Source organism: Athene noctua, chromosome 3 (genome assembly GCF_965140245.1).
Source record: "Athene noctua chromosome 3, bAthNoc1.hap1.1, whole genome shotgun sequence".
In the NCBI taxonomy this organism is placed as follows: domain Eukaryota; kingdom Metazoa; phylum Chordata; class Aves; order Strigiformes; family Strigidae; genus Athene; species Athene noctua.
In genome coordinates this window covers 21,740,245-21,759,843 of record NC_134039.1, presented here as the reverse complement: position 1 = coordinate 21,759,843, position 19,599 = coordinate 21,740,245, and the positions used below count along the sequence as shown (strand labels likewise).

Sequence of the window (19,599 nt, the reverse complement as noted above, 5' to 3'; positions counted from 1 at the left end):
AGTTTCTATGTTCACCTAGTAAAGCTATGTTTGGTGTTGATTGACAGTTCCCAGGGAACTGCTAGAACCGCAAAACAGAAGAATGAATGTAAGTGGAAGAAAGATAAAATTGGTTTTGAAGGAATTGTCACTGGGGAAAAAAGCCTGTTCAGTTGCAGACCTGAAAGAGATCTGATTCAATTCTGGACATGTGCAGTATTACTATACTGCATATATATATATATATATATATATATATATATATATATAAGCTGTTTAGAGCCAGTTCCTAAGGAAACTAGAGAAAGGAAGGAAAATGTTCCATGAAAAATATGAGAAATTATCAGCTACTTTTACTGTGATTGCCAGGAATGAAAGAGTTAGTTGCAGAAGAGGAGCTTGGTTACACTGGTGATAGAGAGGAATCTATAAATAAATACATTTCACAGGTCTTCACAGGATTAGAAAAAAGTAACAAAATAAGATTGAGATAATTTGCCACTTCCTTTGGTGTCATAGCTCTTCAATGCTTTTCAGTATCAAGGCACTGCAGTTATTTCCAAGGCAGGAAGTATTGGATAAGTACTTTTAAAGTAAAAACCCAATTACTTCCACAGGCATCACCGAATTTAATACAAGTATGGTTTTGGAATGATACTTGCTTCATTCTTCAAGTCAGATATTTGTTAGGTTACCCAAAGCAGAAATACAATTAGAAATAAGTGACACAAGGAGCTTTTGGCAAAAGCTTTCCTGTGAAAGAGTCAATGCTAACTACAGCCCCTGTGTTTACAGTTTCATCCCTTAAACATTTATTCAGTGCTCTGTTAGTCTTCAGAAAAAATCAGCCTTATGGGGACCAGATTACTAGTGTAATATCTGGATGGTAAAGTTGACAGAGAACACAAAGCTAAACAAAATGTATACCACATGTAGGTCTAGCAAGACAACCTTGCCTTGCATAGAAAGAAACATCAAACTCTAGAAAATCTGAAGAGGAAATGAGAAGTGTTTCAAGCCTTAACATACATAACTTTTAAGCAGGATTATAAGAATTACTTTTAATTTTTTAAAAAATTATTTTTAACAGGTTCTGTATGTACCAAAATCCGTAGGGAATCTCAAATGAAGGTAATGCATAGAATCTAATTTGCTCACCAAAAAGGACCGTTCAATGTGTGTTTCAGCATCTGTAGGAAACAGTGTGTCTTTGTAACATTTAGCAACTGTGTTTAAGAAGTAAGAACAAACGAAGAGGAAAACCAGAAGCCTGTCACTTATTTCAAGCATTGCAAACACACAAACAAACCCAACCCAGCATTATGTCCCAGTGGAAATGAAAGTCCTATTAATGACACAGATATTTGAACAGCTTACTGAATATTTGGTATGGTTTGTTTCTGTTGTAAAAATGCTTCTTTAAGCCTTTAGGCACGGTTGAATCCAAAATCATTAAATGAGTTTTTGCCCAGAATACAAATGCTGTTACTGCAACTTGGCAACTTTCTTTTCAAACTGAGCACTTCCCAGAGAGCACAGTCTTAGGAACAGGTGTTTTGTGAAGAACTCCAGTTATGCAATAACACAAAAGGAAAGAGCTTAGAATCAAGGGAAAAAAAACAAAACAAAACAAAACAAAAAACCCCCAAAAAACAACAAAGAAAACCTGAGGCATCTGCTGACCTTACAACAACAGCAATTTCAGCATCAGCCATCTGACTTCAGCCAGTTAGAGATGCACAGTTGAAAAGTCTGTGGAAACTTGCGCAAAGCTGGGTGGAGCTGAAGGCACAAGCCTCTGCCACATTTGCTCTCATCTTGGCAATGACCTCCCTATCACTGACAAAGTGTTTCTGAAAGAATAGCATATTTTTACAATTTCAGTGCTTTGAAAATAAGTGCTTTATGACATCCACAAGGGATGCTGATATAAACAAATGTAGGACAAAAATACAGCAGTCAGGTGGATGGCCTTGACCACAGACAGACTCATACTCTATCCCACAGCTGTAAAATATATAACCTAAAGAGAAAAAAACCAACCTCTTTTTCCCACCCTGCAGAGTCACTTAATCAATTTCAGCAGAGAGTAGGCCACAAAGCTGTTTTTCTGGAATGGAAATGTTGCAGTTATTTCCTTCTCTAAATATACAGAGCAGGCAATAATGTTTAAAGAATCTCATCCATAAAGAAATAGAAATCAATATTGCAATACACGATAGTCATGAAGTCCTGGTTTGGCTAAAAGCTCTTAATTTCCAGTATAGCCCTTCACTGCATTTGTGCTGCTGACAGGAAGCTGCCCAGCTGTGATTTATCAGCAAGGTAAATAAATATATGAAGCTGGGCTCCTATGTCCATACTTAGTTACCAAAATAAATTGCCTGATTTTCAAGCTTGCCAAGAACCAGAAGCTCCCAGAAACACATGTGTGATAGAGAAGGAACAATTACATAGCAGATCAAAGCTGAAGCAGACTAACCAGTCCGCTAAATTAGAGAGGAAACCAAGCCTTTAGTACCGATTGGAACATATTTTATCTCTTCTTGCTTGTCAGTTCCAGGTCTCCAGTTTGTGACCCACTAAGAAAGCTACTAACTCTAGAATCATTTGTTGGTGACCAAATTCAACAAACTGGAGACCAATTGAGGGAGTTTTCACCTGACATTTTAGGACAGGTTTCTAAAGCTGTGCTGGATCAATTATATTTTCAAGTATCTTCTAATCCAGGATAATTTAATTAATTCTAAATCACTGTTTCCACATGTCTAACACAGAATAGTTTAAGAGACCTTAAACTCATTTAGATTAGCTTTCTGTGAAAGAGAGCACAAAATTTTGATATTCATGTATTATCTGCAATGTTTCCTGCTTGATACAAGCATAAAATTAAAGGTCTGTCTTCAGAACGTGTCTGATATTGTCAGAGCTTCATTTTACTTATAGCTCCAAGTGGCCAGAGTGAAATCAGATTACCTTGGGCAGATGCTATTGACCCTAATTGGTGTTACTCAGGCAGAAGAAAATGGCCCCAAAACACCACAGTAAATCAGGATATTACAAATAATTTATTCATAAGTAAAGCTTCAGGCTTCTGTGGACTACAAATATTTCATGTTTCTAGACATAAATGAGAAAAAGAGTGGCTAATAAATTCAGGCCTGTTTGTTGCAGAATAAGTTTTTCAGTTTGGCTCAAAGAAATCCAGTTGGAAATGAGTTAGTGAACATCCAGAAAGCAAAACTCATATGTTTCATCTTTATCATGCATCACCACCTACATAAATGGACAACACATATATGGACTGTAACCATAATGAGGTCAGTGAGGGCCCAGTGTCATTAGATGCTATGGATGCTACTAGAATAAAAATAACTTCAGTAATATTTACCACACTAAAACCAAAAAGCAATCTAACCTCAGGATAATAAACCTAGTATTCTATGTTTATTCTGTCATATTATAAACAGAATACTGTTGCTGGTTTCAGCTACATCTGATCCAACATTGCTTTAAAGTAGGGTTAGAAGCTCATGCGTAGCATTTTAGAATGAACTGTGTGCTAGTCAGAAAGAGTCATGGAAGGTTATTCATAAGAAAATTACAAAGTAAATCTGTTTCGGTAGATGAACAAAAAGAATTCTCATTATATCCTGGTTTTGTTAAGTACTAAGCTTAGTTCTCCTGTTCACTATAATTTTTAATCTTGAAACAAGTATGACTGATTTTAGGAAGACAAGAAGTTAAAATGCTCAGTCTCAAATGGGCCTATACTAACTTGCAACATACAGGTTAAATGCTGTTCAACTTATATTACAGGAAAGTGGATTAGACCTGTAAATCTTGTAATACTGTCTATATCTGGCATGACTTGACTATGTTTTTGGTTTAAATTAGCAGTGAGGAACATGCAACGTTTCTCTAGTGAGAGATTTGCTGTTGTTGAAGAATGACCTAGAATTTTTACATGTGAATCTATTTCTTTATTACCATAAGCTTGTGATTTTTTTGGGTGGTTCTCTTTAAATTTGCATATCTGTATGTAGGGCTCAGGTGTAGTCTCATCTGTCTGCTCTCCCATTGCTTGCACACTGTTGACACTGTAAGGTTCTCAGCTCTTGCAAAAACATGACTCATATGGAAAGTTTCCTTTTGGAAGCTCCACTTCGTTAAGTCTTGTATGAGCCAGTCTCTCCTGACCATTCCAGATCAAATATTAGGATACCTTTGTTGAAAGACTTCAGCTCTAATTCTCTGCCAGCTCCTTCTCATGAGGGAAACTAGCCTTATAGTTCCTCCAGGAAGCCTCAGCCACAGACTTCTGCTTCTCTCTCTAATTCCTAGACTCACAACTTTTGTTTTGTTTAGGGACTCTGCTACCACCCTCTTCCATTTGCTTGTTCAGAGCACAGACAGCATTCTTAAAGCTCATCAGTGCCCAAGTCCTTGTGCATGTCCCTACAGACTGAGTGGATCTATCTGAGCCCCATCTGAAGACCCTTCTCCTTGCCCTGGGCCTATCACTTTTGAACTAGCCACCTAATGCCCATTCTCATCTTGTCCAACTATTAAAAAAACCTGTGGACAAATCCTACACCAAAGATCTATATTTTACTAATGACTAGGTTCTTATCTGATTACTCAGGAATATTAGCATTTGCACTTCACAGATTTCAGCTTGAAACTTGCAGATTGCCAATGAAAGTCCTCGAATACATTCTGCGCATTTTTTTCTTCTTAGAAATCTGTGCTGAACATGCAAACTGAGTATTCTAACATACTTGGCAAAATACACAATGAAACAACCCATTTGAGTCTAAAACCTCTTTCTGTTATTTTAATGAACAAATGAGTTTTTAACATGCTGAAAAATAGGAATTATGAGTTTATTTTGCTATTTGCGCAGCTCCACTATTTGTTGCCCAAATATCTGTGAGCACGAGTTGGATATACTTGAAAATAATCACACATCTTAATGTTCTTTTTTTTTTTTTTCCCCAATTCTTATTCATTAGCACCATTTTCTAATTTTGTTAGATACAAATTCTTTCTCTGCTCTTGTGCCATCCCGTGTTTGTGAAAAAAAAGAGTGACTTTCAACTTCAGTGTTTCCAGAAAATCCGAACGCTTAATTATCATGAATGTGTTGGAAAACATTGCTATTTATTTTAATATTAACCTAGAGATGCCCAAATAAAAACTCCAGTGCTTACTGAGGAATAGTTTAAGAGATCACGATTTAAAGAAACACCACCAGAAGCACAGAAACAAACAGACAAAGCCCCCAGCAAACTTACAGTATAATATTTTGATATAATAAGACAGTAGAGAGAGATGGTTCAGATTTCCTATTTTCTGTGCACATAACTCATAATGATATTTGCTTCTTAGTGCTGTTGCTTTAAAGATATACCCTGTAGCATATCAACAAGTGTATTTGAAGAAATCAGGATCAGTTAAGAAATGATACATGAGCATGAAGAAGGGCTGCATTTGTAACAAATATTCAGCCATCTCTGCATGTTTTCCGTTCTCACCTCCTGCTTACCAAGCAGCTTCTGTTCAAGAGTCTGCAGTATTCCCTGTGGAAATGGAAGTGCTAGTCCAGTTGCCAACCACACCTTTTTATTTTTAAATACATATATTTGCACCAGGTGACTAAGGCTTCTCTTTCCAGCTTAAACAAAATGTTTTCCTACATGATGACTACCTTGTATTTTTGTTTCCCACTTTAAAGCTTCACGGAGACTGCAAATTCTCGTTTTACTGTGAAACATAGCAGGTGGAGTCACTTGCAGGCATATGATGTAGTGTTGACCTCACTTTGCTACCTCTCAGTGGAAGTATAATGGTTTCTCACCCCTGGGATTTTAACACAAGATAACCACCATGACACACTTATCTCCCTATATGAGATACAGCAGTGGAGAATAAGCTTGAAGTGTGAATTAATTTCTTACTCATCAGCAAGTATGTAGAGCTTCTAGACCTTGTCATAAGCAGTTGCTGAACGTGTTGCACAACAGAGCCACTGTAACTCGTACACCTATCATGAGGGAGTCTTGTCCCTGCAAGCATTTCCACAACGTCATCAGTGTTGGAGCTGAAGAGGGAGGTGTCAGAAAAAAGATTTGAATTTTTTTGTAACAAAACCCATGAGGGTAGGCAAGTCACAGACCAGGGTAGGAAGTGTAGTTGTGACATGCTGAAATCAGATCCTTGGAGTGTATTAAGTCTATGATACAGTAACACTTTATTTTAACAGCAGAAAGCACCCTCAAGATATAATCTAATTAGAGACATTAAGATTCATTTGCATGTTATGGAACATATTTTAGGGACAAGCTTCTCTGATCTTTAAAAAAAGGCCGATAAACGGTTGTCCTCTCCTGTGTCTAAATCAGGTAACTTGAAGTTAATATGAACTGACTTTCAGTATACTAGAATTTACATAGAGATGATTAACATTTCAAATGGAACAGAGCAAACATTAAATGCAGGCATGTTATGTGTTTATGACTGGCAGGAGGGTTGGTTTATTGCTGTCCTAGGAGATGAGTCCTGGGTGACTTAATAATCTTTCAAACAGAGTAGACAATATTTAACTGGATTCAAGTACTCCAAAAATGGGTTATAAAAAGCACTACATGCTGCATATAAGTACTCAAGAGTGGGGGAGAGGGAGAGAGATTTTACTCTCTAATGGAGACTATTTTCCTGAAATACAATCATGGTTTTTTATTCAACTCTTTCCCTAGGTTAATATAATCAGGTAATTCTTCTAATCTGTATTCAGGACATTTGAGCCAGTAATAATTTAGGAATGAGAAAAAACATTCAAGTCTGTCTTCACCTTTGCAGAGTCTGGAAACTGACTGCAGGCCATGCGCCCAAATGCTTAATGTTTTATCTGGGAACAAGTTACAATCAATCCTCTGGTTTAGTGCATTTGTTTATGTGAGTGAGATTATTGAAGATCATATATAACAGGGCAGCCTGTTTGTGACTCTCTGTGAAGCACCAGTGAAAATAAAAGGGGTGTGTGGCATACAACTCCCTCCTTTACAGCTGCTGCATTTAAAAGAGAAGAATTTCCTCTTTTTCTATTTATCCTGCTGAAGAGTTTCTACACTAAGCTCTGCCTCTGTCTTGGCCAGTGCACTGATATTTCTTTTTTCTGTTTCTATACACCTCTCTTTTCCTTCTGTACACCATCAACAGTCTGGAGTCCTCACTCTTGACATCCTAAGTTATTTTCCTATTAGTCATTTATTTTACAACCGTGCTGTCTTCCTGCTTCTGATGCCATCAGCTGTCACTGCATCTACAGTAGACATAACAGGCTTTTCATATATGAGCCAATTGGTGCACTAACATAGAAGCTGTGCTGTGCTGGAGATACAAGTGCTTTGGGGTAAATGTGGGGTCCGCCTTATATAGAATACCTGCCCCTAGCTGTTATTCACTTCTGCTCACATTTTGTACTTGCATTCAGAGAGCTGGGTGAGACAGTGCAAAATAATACCAGCATCTCTTCTCATGCATGTTTACTTTTTCCAAAGAACATTTAATAGATTCCTTGTGTATTGAGAAAGGCTCTGTGTGTAAGCACATAAGGGAGATATGTAGACAGGCTAGAAAAAGTGGAGAGAAAGGAAAGATTATAGTAGAAAATATAAGTAAAGTAAAATCTACTCATATAATGGTTTTTTTAGTGCTGTATTATCTATTCAGCATGTAAAGACCAATGTCACTTACAATTGCTTTGTAGGATTATCATGGTTGAGAAAGACTGTTTCCCTTTAACATTCCACTGCAGCAGTGGCTTTCTCTATTGTTCTTAGTTTTGTACATGGGCAACAAGTCCTTTGAGCCTTTCTAGCTTTTTTGAATTCTTACTGCTATCAGTAATTATGGACAAATTATATGGCACATAACAAGTGAAAGGTCAACTGTCTAGATCATGACAAGATGAAAACGAGGTCACTGCTAAGCTTATCTTTTTCTCAAGAACTCACAGATTTAGATTGTGTTGTATGGCTTTGAGAAGATGCTTAGCTGTATATCTCAACTTGTATCTGCGAACACAATAATAATTAATAATAATACTATATGAGTATTGCAAATATTAACTGCTTTGGAAGCCTCAAATGAACAGTTTAGGTAAGGACACAACATTATTATTAAATAAAACAGGTATTGCCTGTAGCACTAAATATGCATTCATACACACATTCATTCTGTATTCACCCAGAAAACATACTGGACCAAAGCCTGAGATCTCCATCCAGGTTTTAACCTAGTTTTTGCTGAGACTAGCCCTAGGTAAAAAGCAAGGTAGGCAAAAATTGCTGATAATGCTAACTGAATGAGTCAAGAGATGCTTCTTGGCTGCGCTGGCCTGTTCATTACAAAGGTGGTCAGAAAAGGAATATAAATAGCACCCTCCTCACCATGCTTTATCCCTTAATGAAAAGTAAGGAGGGCCTGAAACTTTTTACAATTTCTTTTTCTGCTGTGCTTTTTACATCAGAAATTCAGATTCTTTTTACACTGCCAGACCAGTGAAAAAAATGACAAGATGATAATAAAAGGCCTAGAATGGAGGGCAAAGGTTCTCAGTCAATGTTATATTGAAATCTTTTTGCCAGATACCCTTGTCTATTCCAGACTTGATGGAATAAGTTTATCTAATAATGTTTAATAATTTTAATAAATTTATTTAACAATGCTGTTTAAGTTATCCAAAGGATCTTAAAAAGTACCTGGATCTGGCAAGGTGGCAATTCTCCTTGTAGATAACTGGTTTCAGCAGTCACAGCATTCCCGTCTCTGTGTCCTGCACTGTTCCCCCTTTTAGCTCCCAAAGGAGGGAGGGATGAGGCTTGCCAGTGGAGCACTCACGCCTCTCCTAAGCTGGTGTACTTTCCCTCTGGGAGCACTGCCAATAGTTGTAGGTTAGAACAGCCCTCGGGCTTCTTATCGGCCACTTTCCTTTCGCTGAACCGACTGAAAAATCTGCCAATGTGTGGTTCCATTTTGAGAATAGGTATGTGTACAAGCGTGGGGGTGATCCTGGGTGACTAGTAATAGTTTGGGAAAGGCTGTCACTTGCATGGCGTGTTTGCATTATGAGCAGAATAAATATTTCACTCTGAGAGGTCTGTCTAGTTAGCAGAACTATGCATCTAGGCAGAAACAAATTGTCCTTTTCTCATCTAGGCAGAAACAAATTGTCCTTTTCTTTGAATACAAGAAGGGTCTTTAGGGTGCAGAGCAGAGCAAACAGAGAAAGGAATGCAGGGGAGAGCCACAGCAGGCAGGTGCAAGCAGGCTGTTTAGTGGGATGGATCCATCCCTGCACTTTGCTCAGAAAGCCAGGTGGGCAGGGTTTGCAGGCAAGTGAAAGACTAAATGACTTTGAACATGCTTGAAATGTGGCTGCTCATTTTGAATCTTTCATTCTCTAATGCATTATTGCAGCTACTTAATAAAAATTATTCATTACAGTAATGTGTTGATCAGTACGTGTTTGCCTATGTCACATTATATGTGCTCCAATGTCAGCTTGAGTTTTGGGAGCCAAACATTGTGATCCAATTGCACCTGTACAAACAGTGAAGTAGAGCATGTACCTGAGCTGGTGCCTGTACCTTCCGTGGCAGGATGGTAAAAAATAACTCACATCACTATGTCCTGACCCTGAGAACAAAGAAAGGTCCCTTCCTTGGGAAGGGGTGGATTATCAAGTGTGAAAGGCAAGGGCCAATGCAAAACTTTCAGGATAAGACTGGAAGAATGACAGGATTATGCATGGGGAGAAGTGCATGGGTGTCCATAGCCTCAGAAAAAGCAGAAGCAGAGAGGAGTAGAGCTGCCTGTTACCATGACAATAAGCAACAGTGTATCTGTGTGCGGAACAAAAAGATTAGCAGTCATCCAGGAGAGATTCTCAGCAAAACCCTACCTTTCCTACAGTCTAAGGAAAGAAATTTAACCTTTTATTTGAAAGATTGTCAACTCATTGGAGTTTCACCTTCCTATCCCACCAGCAACTAATTCATCTTGTAGCAATTACAAATTTTCTGTATCATAACATTTTTCACATCCATCTGAAGGCATACTAGAATTTGATGAAAGCCCTGTGATGTGGATGCGAGGAAGAACTTTTCCGGGAAGAAGACTCTCTCCGTAGCACCATAGCTCTATCACTCTAGTGAATCCTAAATAAATTTGCATTTTTACCCTTGATGTTACTATGTGGTTGGTCCATTAATTCATTATTGCCTTTCACATATGCAATCATTTGCATAAGTATGAAATGGTCGTAAAACACTATCACACTGATGAGGTGATATTTTACCTCCACTTTGCATTGTTATAGTAATGATTCCTGGTTCAGGGCCCTGGTTAATAAAATTTAATGGCTTTTTCCACTGGAGCTGTTTTTGTAATCTTTCAGTTATCTCTACTCTCACGGGGTGAAGAGAATGATATATCCAAGACTGGCATGTTATAAGGCCTCAAACTGTCTACCATATGCTTAATGAGACATGTGAGATTAAAGTTAAGCAAATTGAAGAGTAACCTGTGTGATGGGTTAAGCTTGATAAAGGGACCAGCTAATTAGAAAATCTGAAGGGGAACAAATTACTCTTAGGTATAATGTTTTACTGGATATTAATGCTATATGCTGTAAATTAATTGCTTATTCTTTGTTTAATTCACATTTGTCCTGCACACAGGTATATATGCATGTTATGAAACAAATAAAAGGAATGAAAATGCACTAATCTAGATGTACAGACACACACAGAAGATCAGGTTAATTTGAGTGGCTTTATACAAATACCTAGGAAGGCTTGTTTGGAATATTCATGCTAAGCTATTAGTCATCTTCCCAAATACTCATTTAGATTTTGTTAGGCTCTTAGAGGAGATATAATCAAATATTTGTGAAGACTGCATGCAGCACCGCTGGTGGAATTGTGTTTTAGGTTCTCTAACATGAGGGCAGAGTTATGCAGGTTGCTGCGGTTCACTCTCTATCAGCTTTTATTTCCCCAAAGCCTGACACAGTGAGTGTTCATGCCCTGATTTTCATTACTTTCATTTTTGGTGACTGAAAGCCTCAGTCTGTGTGCTGCAGAGGTTTCATTCTAATCAGACTTCTTTTTTTACCTTTACTCAGCTACCGTTTGCATTAGAAGCAAAAGAAAGGCATAAGAATTATACTTTCCAGTCAGGTTCTTTTTGCATACATAGCATATCCAAGTCCCATTACTTTCTGTTCGTACATGACATCATTCATAAGACATATTTGTTGACAACTCTTAGGAGTTTCCTAGTTGTTTCAGAAAGATACTGTTTGGCCTCACTCACAGTGTGGGGTTTTTTAATCATCATAAGTATAGACAGACCATTTCGTGAACTTTAGACAAGGTTTTATGTAATAAAGGTTGTAAATAGACATTTTATTTCACAGCTCTCTGCTTGCACTGGATACAATAGAAGAATTACAACCCTGCATATTAGTATATCTATTCTGTATAAAAATCTATAAAACTACATGAATTATCATAAGAAAGAAGTAATCATTCAATTTCTCAAACATAAGAATCTTTAAGTACCAGTAGAAGGACTGTAAACTACATGTAAGGGGCAATTTCTGCAGTGTAAAATTTAACAGATACAAAATTTGCCTAGAGATACTAATGACTTACAACTTATGACCCATGAAGTGTTCTGCAACACTTCACTAAAGTGTGTTCTGCACACTGTACACTAAAGTGAAGAGAGGTCTTTAAGCAATAATGGTAGTTATTGTACAAGGCTCAAGTATGCATGTAAACATTTTCAAACACTCCTGTATGTCTTGGAAATTCAAAACACATTGCATGCAAATCAACATTGTAGCAAATTCAGGATCCTGACCCAGTCAAACACAAAATAGGATCAATCCATTTTTGGTTTAAGAACTTAATGTGGTTTTAAATATTGGAGTCCACCTGGACTAAGTTTAAAGCGGAGTATTGAGGTGAGTACAAGAAAACTATCAAAAATGTTGTCAATATTTTAGAAACTCTTCTTTCTGGCTCTGGCTAAGTCATAATTCAGAATACAGAAATATGGAAGCAGAATTCAAAAGTCATAAGCCCCAACTTTTGAGGCACTGTCATAACTCCCTTAAACAGTCTATGTTGGTTCTGTGGCTCAATGAACATTCCTCAGATCTCTGGTCCAAGTGTATGTCCAGCCATGTGCAAATCCTCTCCAGGATGAGACCTGGGTGTGCACCTATGAGAGCTGGATGGATGGTCTAAAAGACATCTGCAGTGCTCTGGAAAATTTCAAGGTTAACTGGTGGACCAGGAGTGTAAAAACATGCCATGAAGCATAGCTACCCCAAGGTCTACACAGTGTCATTAAGACTTAGGTACTTCTCTAATTCCCCTTGAAATTCCTTTGCTCACGGCTGGAATAAGGAAACTACAGATCTCAGGGGTTTTTTTAGCTTCGTTTCTGGTGACATTTAGCTATGTTGTCTTTGCTAGGGATCCTTAAAACTCAGTTTATCTTATTGAAAAAAAGGAATAATGAAATACACATGCAAAAGCAATATTCAAGATAGCTAAATAGCGAAACCATCTTTATCCAAAATGCTCAAATATGTAAAACACTCCTGCTGTGTGAGCTGCACCAATGTGCCCCATTGCTCAGGGACTGGTGGTTGTTATATTGCAACCCTGCTCTAATGAACATTGTCAAAGTTCAAGACAGAAAATGTAAAAAGTAATGAGTTGGGATCTTGATTAGCCTTGCCCATGTTATTATGAGATCTTTGTGATAAAACAAAAGGTTCTGAACAATAGTGTCTGCATCATTGTCCAAAGCCAAGATTAAAATAAATGTTCAGTTATGTTTGGGAAGGTTTGATGACCTGATTTTCCAAACCCCTGGGTGTCTGGAAGCAACCTTTGCATTCAAGGTGCAAATGATAGAGAAAGATAAAAGTAAGGTATTTACTTGCAAAGAGTAGTCAAATTAGAAAAAGTTAGAAATTGACAAAACGAGTCCTTCAATAAGCCATGGTCAATAACAACTTTAGCAGAAGGGAGACTATATTTACTAGCATATATGGAATGAGTGATTTAATCTATTGTTGAATGACTGCCAGTGCTGGTGTGGAATACAGCAGATGTTTTCCATGGAAAATTTAAACATAATTTTCCAACAGAAAGTGAAGCATAATATTGTCTCTAACTGAAATAGTAGGAAAAACTTCAGTGGGTCCAGTAACTACTGTATTCCTCCTAGTAATATCCTTTACAGCCTTCTTTCTCATTTCAATTTAAATAAATTTTCTGCTAAAGAATCAAGATATTTATGAATAAACAATCATAGTAAGCTAAAGTGGAATTAATTCTGTAGAGCAGAATTAGCTAGTCTGAGGTGAGTAAGCTTGTGTACAATGCAAAGACTACATATTTAGACCTTGTTACTTACCTCAGCTGGTACATAGATGGGAGAACAAACACTTGAAAAAGCTACTCCACAATTTCAGCACAAGGTATTAGAGGCAGAAGAACAGTGCACAATTTAGGTAATTATCAAATATAAAACTCTACAGTTGGTAAATATAAGGAAATGCCAAAAGAGGCACTGGAAATTGTGACCTCTGATGCAGCTGTTCTCCTCACTTCTGCAGAGGATCCCCTTGGGGTATTCCCAAGATGGGTTCTGTCTCTAGGGCTGTGCAATGCCAACTCAAATCCTCTGAAATATTCAGTGTTTAACTTAGAAATGCCTGTGCACAATAAGAATACAAAGGATTTTGACCCACAGAGATCATGTTTTCCTAAAGTTTCCTAGGGTTAGACAAGAGAGGAAACATTTAGTACTATGCAAAGTTATGGGAAAAGCTTTCAACAGATATGTGTGTGCATGGGGAATCCACATTATGAAATGCCTTCAAGAATGAGCCAAAAGTTTTAAACTAACATTTTTATTATATTATATGATCACAGGAAACAGAAGAATGACAAACAATAGTACATTAATCCTGTTGGTAATCTTATTAATTTATTTGGTATAAGTATCTATACAGGTTTTAAAAGTCAAATACATTAATGCGTTGATATGGATTGTCCCACTGTTCATGCCACAGAGATATAAGGGGAGCGTGCTTGATTAGAAAAAGAGAGAGAGGAACCATAAGCCAGTCCACAGCCCCCACACTGTTGTTCACTCTAGAGCTATTCCAACTCAGTGATGAGGTTTTCATTACTTCCTCTGGGACATTACTCTACAGAATTGCAAATCTCAGAAATGGGAAGTGTAAATATTCCCTCGGTTAATTTAAATAAGCTACTCTCCATTCTTTCCCTTTCACAATCTAGTAATTTCTCTCTTTTCTTACTTTACATATTCCTTTAAAACTGTATGTTTGAATGGCTATTAATCTGACTAGGGATAGGGAAAAATCCTTCTTTCTCTTTTTTCTCCATGTTTGATTCACTGCTTGTCTTGTGCTCAGAAGGAAGGGAGAAAGGCAGGCAGGGCATTGGGAGGCCAGAGGAATGCATACGTTTGCGAGGGGCTGGCTCAGCTTGCACCACCCAGAGAAGGACGCCAGTGGAGTGTTGCATGGCTTCTTTCACTATGCTGAGTACATCAGTATTATGCATGACTTCATCCCTATAGCACTCCTGTAAGGAAGCAGAATAAGCCCATTTTAAGATACTGGAAGTATAATAGAAACCAAGGCATTTGCATAAGTTGTTAAGCGAGTAATAATATGTCTCCAACCACTCAGTGCTGTACTAAGCTGAGATACTCAAGATACTTCTAACATATATTAGGTAGGGTGCCAGAAGCAGCATCTGCTGGTGTGCTCTGTACAGAATAATGTGCTTTGTAAAGAAGCTAACTTGAGTATCTTTACATTGTGCTAAGATGTGTAAGCATGGTATCTGTGACAGATGTTAAATGAGCTCAGCTCTGTTAGGTAACTAAGAAAGGAAGGACTAAGGGGCTCTGGTGGAGCCCTTGTAAGAAAGGTGCTGACTGGCATAAAACCCACAAAAGCTTATAGTGATACAGGACCTTTCTTGGCAAAAGCCTGGGATAATGTAATCTTAGCTCTGTAAATTTAGGATAAAAATCAGTGGATATTAAAGCTAATGTTTTCATAGCAATAACGTATTGCCTCTGTTGCTTGGTTACTTATTAGGCTGCTAATTTTCTACTTTTTTTATATGCAATTGGGTAGAGTCTGCTGTCTTTATAATTAATTGGAACCAGATCACCTCCCTGATCCAGTAGAACTATTGACATTTTACTCCAGTTTCACCGAAAGTGGGGTTTAATCATTATCTGTAAGGGGAAATCAGTGTTTACAGGCTCTGTCCACATACAAATATGCTCAGCTATCCCTTTCACATCAGTCTTGAGAAAACGGTATGAAACTAACCGGATAGGAATTTATGAAGGCATTCAAACCTCCCCCTGTCTTTAGTCAGAGCAATCAAGATTAACAGATGTTTGGTTCGAGTGAGTGGCAGGGGAGGGGGCTACAGCAGTGACACCTTTGAGAAGCCACCGCCCGGCTCCAAGTCAGACCCCCCTTTGCGTCAGGCTGGGCCAACTAGCTGCGCCTCTGCAATAACGTACTTAAGAAGGGGAACCTGGGAGGACAACATCTGGGTGGACAACAAGGTCAGGGGAAGGAAGGAGGAGAAGGGGGGGAAGTGCGCCGGAGCAGAGACTGCCTCGTACCCTGTGGCGAGACGGCAGGGCCGCCCCCCATGGAGGTCAGCGGTGGAGCAGATGCCGATTTGTGGCCTGTGGGGGGCCTGATGCCGACGCAGGTGACTGTGTCCGAAGGAGGCCGGGACCCTGCGGGAAGAAGGGCCCACTGTTGTAGCTCAGTGCTGGCAGGGCTGCAACATGCGGGGGGTGACCCGCATGCCCGTGGGAGAAACTCATGTCGGAGTTGGTTTATGGAGGACTGTCGCCTGTGGGACAGGAAGAGGGGGGAATGCCAGAAGTTCCACCCCCACCTCCCCGCGGGGGAAGAAGCGGCAGGACTGACCTCACCCCCAGCCCCTGAGCCGCGGGCGGCGGGGAGGTAGAGTTACCGGGAGCAAAGCTGAGCCTGGGAAGAAGGGAGGGGTGGGGGAAGGTGTTTTCAGCATACGGTAATGCTTCTCATGGTCTTACTCTGTCTGTTAAGTATTGTTGTTAGTGTCGATTAAATTTATGGGTTTTTTCTTCCCCTAACAAGTCAGGTTTTGCCTATGCCTGTCCTTGCCTCGAGTTCCTGGGTCTTTTGCTTTCCTCCTTCCCAGCTCCGGGGGGAAGGAGGGAATGAGTGGCCGAGTGTTTCTCAGTTGCCCTCTGAGATCAAACCACAACAACGTCCAACACCTTTTTGCCCTAGATAGCATTTTTTTTAACAAAAACAAACCCCCCCCCCCAAACCAAAAACAACAAAAAAGAGGTCTTTTGCACTTTCTGACTTCCTGTTTGTGGCTAAAATTCCATTCAAAATATCAGCACATCTGATGGTTTGAAATAGGAATCACTGGCTCTATTAAAAAAAATAATCAAGATTCAGTAGAGTTACATCAATGTTAAGCAATTATAATTGAAAGAAGAACCAGACTCTAAATAAACTCTGTAGGATTTGACATTTAATGCACAGCTGGTAATACTTCAACTCTAGTTTTTGTACTCAGATCTCCATTCATGCCTGTTGTCTCCAGTTCCTTTTTCTACTTGGGCCCAACATGTTCAGATCTTAATGTCTACCCAACAACCTTCTCTATCCACATTTTTTTCCCCATTTGCTCTCTGTTTATTAACTCTCTTAAATTTACTAGATGTCAAAAGCTTGTCAGACATTCTCGTTTCTGTCCTTTGCTACTGTCAAACCTCATCCCCACCATCTTTTAAAACCCTGTGTTCTCCTGGCACTGGTATATACTCAGTAACTTAGAGGAGGCAATTCTGCTTTTGCAAGTACAGTAAATGGATCGGCTCAGCATGGAAGTTCAGGAAAGTATCATGGCAGTGACAAGGAGATGCTTTTAAAATTGTCCAGTAAGAAATGGAAGAATGAGCATCTAATGGTCAAGTAAAAGAGGGCAAAATCAGATGGCAAATCTCCCCTGGATTTGCTTTATTATGTTAAGAATACATCCCTGTGACAAATAATTTGCAGTATTTTCTAATAAGCTACATCTCACGTTCAGCATTTTACCCTTCACGCCTGCAAGACATGTTTTTTTTTACGTTGGGCTTATGACCTTTCTGATTCATGAAACATAAAAATAGAAAGCTCTTACAGAATTTTTTTTTTCTGGTACTTTTGAATTTTGAAAACATATTAGTAGTATAATGATTTTTCTTTAGGAGTTACAAGCAGTGTTTACACTGACTTTGTGAAGGGGTTTTCTATTCTCATGACAGCCTTTTCTCCAAAATGCTAAGTAACCACAGAAATTAAAACAATTACAGCTGCCAACCCTGTGTTTATGTACATGTTCAGCTTTTGGTTTTGCTGTGATGCTCACCATTTAATAAATTGTTTGGGTTTTTTTCATGTATAGGTCATCTTTACAAAGAATGCTGTTTTGCAAAGAATGACCTTTCCTAACACTGTTTTCAGGTTTGTAGAAAATATGATTTTGCTCTCAAGTGAAGTGAGATTCATGTGAGAAAGACTGCTGCTCTGCAATCCTGAAAGCAGTTGCACACTTCTCTCTTCCTAGATAGCATAAGCAGATGCTTTCTGCAGGCTCGCCTAGAAGAAAGTGTGGCTACCCACTCTTAGTCAAGATTACTGTTGGGATGCCAGTCCTTTTCACAAAGACGTGCTGCACACTAAAGTAGTGGTATCTAACAAAACACTCTCACAGAGGTTGCAATATTGCCCTCATAATTTTTTTACTTAACCTCCTGATAGCCTTTAATAAATTTATCTGCACTGTGTCTCTAAGGTATAAATCCAAAAGTAAAAATGACAGAAGTTCCCCAGAAAGCACAGATTTTCATCCTAACATGTTCAAAACCATCCTGTAACAAAAAGGGGGTGCAATCTCATCAAGCCATTGGCTACCCTATATTCTAAACATTTTGGAGACAATCCCTATCCAAAACTGTGTTAAGACTGAACAGGAATTTCAAAGAAAAAATTGCTATAAGCCTTCTAACATGTTTGCCATCAAGTCTCTGAGTGAAGTGCAGAGGGTTCATCACCTCTTCCACTTGCACCTCATGAGGGCTTTGGGTGCCCACATTCAAAGCCTGAGCTTGTACTATGCAGCACTGACTTTGGGTGACACTGCTGGCCAAAGACCTGGGTGAACAAGAGCGGGGAGAAACCTGCCTGGGGGATTCCTCTTTTTGCACAGGAGCTACATCTAAGGCCAGGTCCTCACCTAGGCTATGCTGCAGCCTTGCCCATCCCAGGTAAGGAAGATTTCTTAAAGCTGTTTTTATTCCTTAATACATTCTCTATGGGGACTTTCATTCATTATATACAGACAGCTTCTTCAGAGGCATGCAAAGACTTTCACCAGCAACTTCTTTTAACCTGATGACATAGCCTCTGCAATGTGCTCCCCTCGTGAAATGTGTGATGGGTGGAAAGAACCTGGCTGCTATTCAGTGTCTGCACTCCAAGAGCGGATATGGGAAAAGGGGCATGGTGTAACAACCATGCTTAGATAGCACCTAAAAGAGTAAGATATTTTAAAGTGAGTAATTTCTGTCCTCTGGAATAAGCAAAAGGATCCCCTTTAGTATATTTAGCTGTCATTTGATTTGTAGGTGGAAGTTTGATTTTACAGATGGAGGTAATTTAGTTCTCTTTAATGAAAAAAAGATAAGATCTTAAAGCTCTTCTTCATAATTCGAACATTTAATTTCAGTGCCACGATAAAATACCAGATAATTGGTGATGTGTGGATAGAAAACCATGTAGCTATGTACATACCTCTTATTAACATGGTTGTGAATAGGTTGTTTGTTTGTGAATAACATATTTCGCTCATTTATATAAATATGGATTAGTTATTTACAAGGGGTTACAACACTACAAAAATAGAGTCTAATTTTATTTGCAAAGTTGTTTTCAGATTGTCAGATTCTTCTAATACTTATGTGGTTTTCCTGTATTTAGTCAGCAGTAACCAGTACTGATGTAGTCCCTGATCTGTTAGAGATTTAACATATGCTTAAGTTTTTACAATATGAACATTTCTGTTAGCTTTGATAGGACTAGTCATTTGGCATAAGCATGTGTAAAATCTTAGTGAGAGCTGTCTTAACTCTTGGCAGGAGAATGACCCTGCGCTGGATTGGAATACTAGGGAAAAAAAAAAGTATATAGATGCTGTTACTATTGTCCTGAGTAATACACACTCTAAAAACATTTTAAAAGCCGTACACTTCAAAATTAAAGAGTGCATTAAAACCTTCAGTTTATTTGTTTTAATAGCGTATGTGTAAATATACACCTCTAACTTTGTTTTTCTATCTTTGTTGAAAAGTATTGTTCCTTAAGTTAAAGACATTTTTGTGGTTAACCTTAAAGGAGAATATCTGTTTAAAGGA

The 19,599-nt window shown here is 38.5% G+C and overlaps 1 protein-coding gene across 1 annotated transcript in view; it reads right to left on the bottom strand.

The window, feature by feature from the left end:
* Positions 1–8,771, bottom strand: part of PLEKHA5 (pleckstrin homology domain containing A5) — a 191,779-nt gene extending 183,008 nt beyond the window's left edge. Inside the window, exon 1 of the mRNA XM_074902235.1 lies at positions 8,745–8,771. The gene's annotated coding sequence lies outside the window, so the exon portion shown is untranslated. The remainder of the gene's footprint in view (positions 1–8,744) is intronic.
* Positions 8,772–19,599: the final 10,828 nt, after the last annotated feature.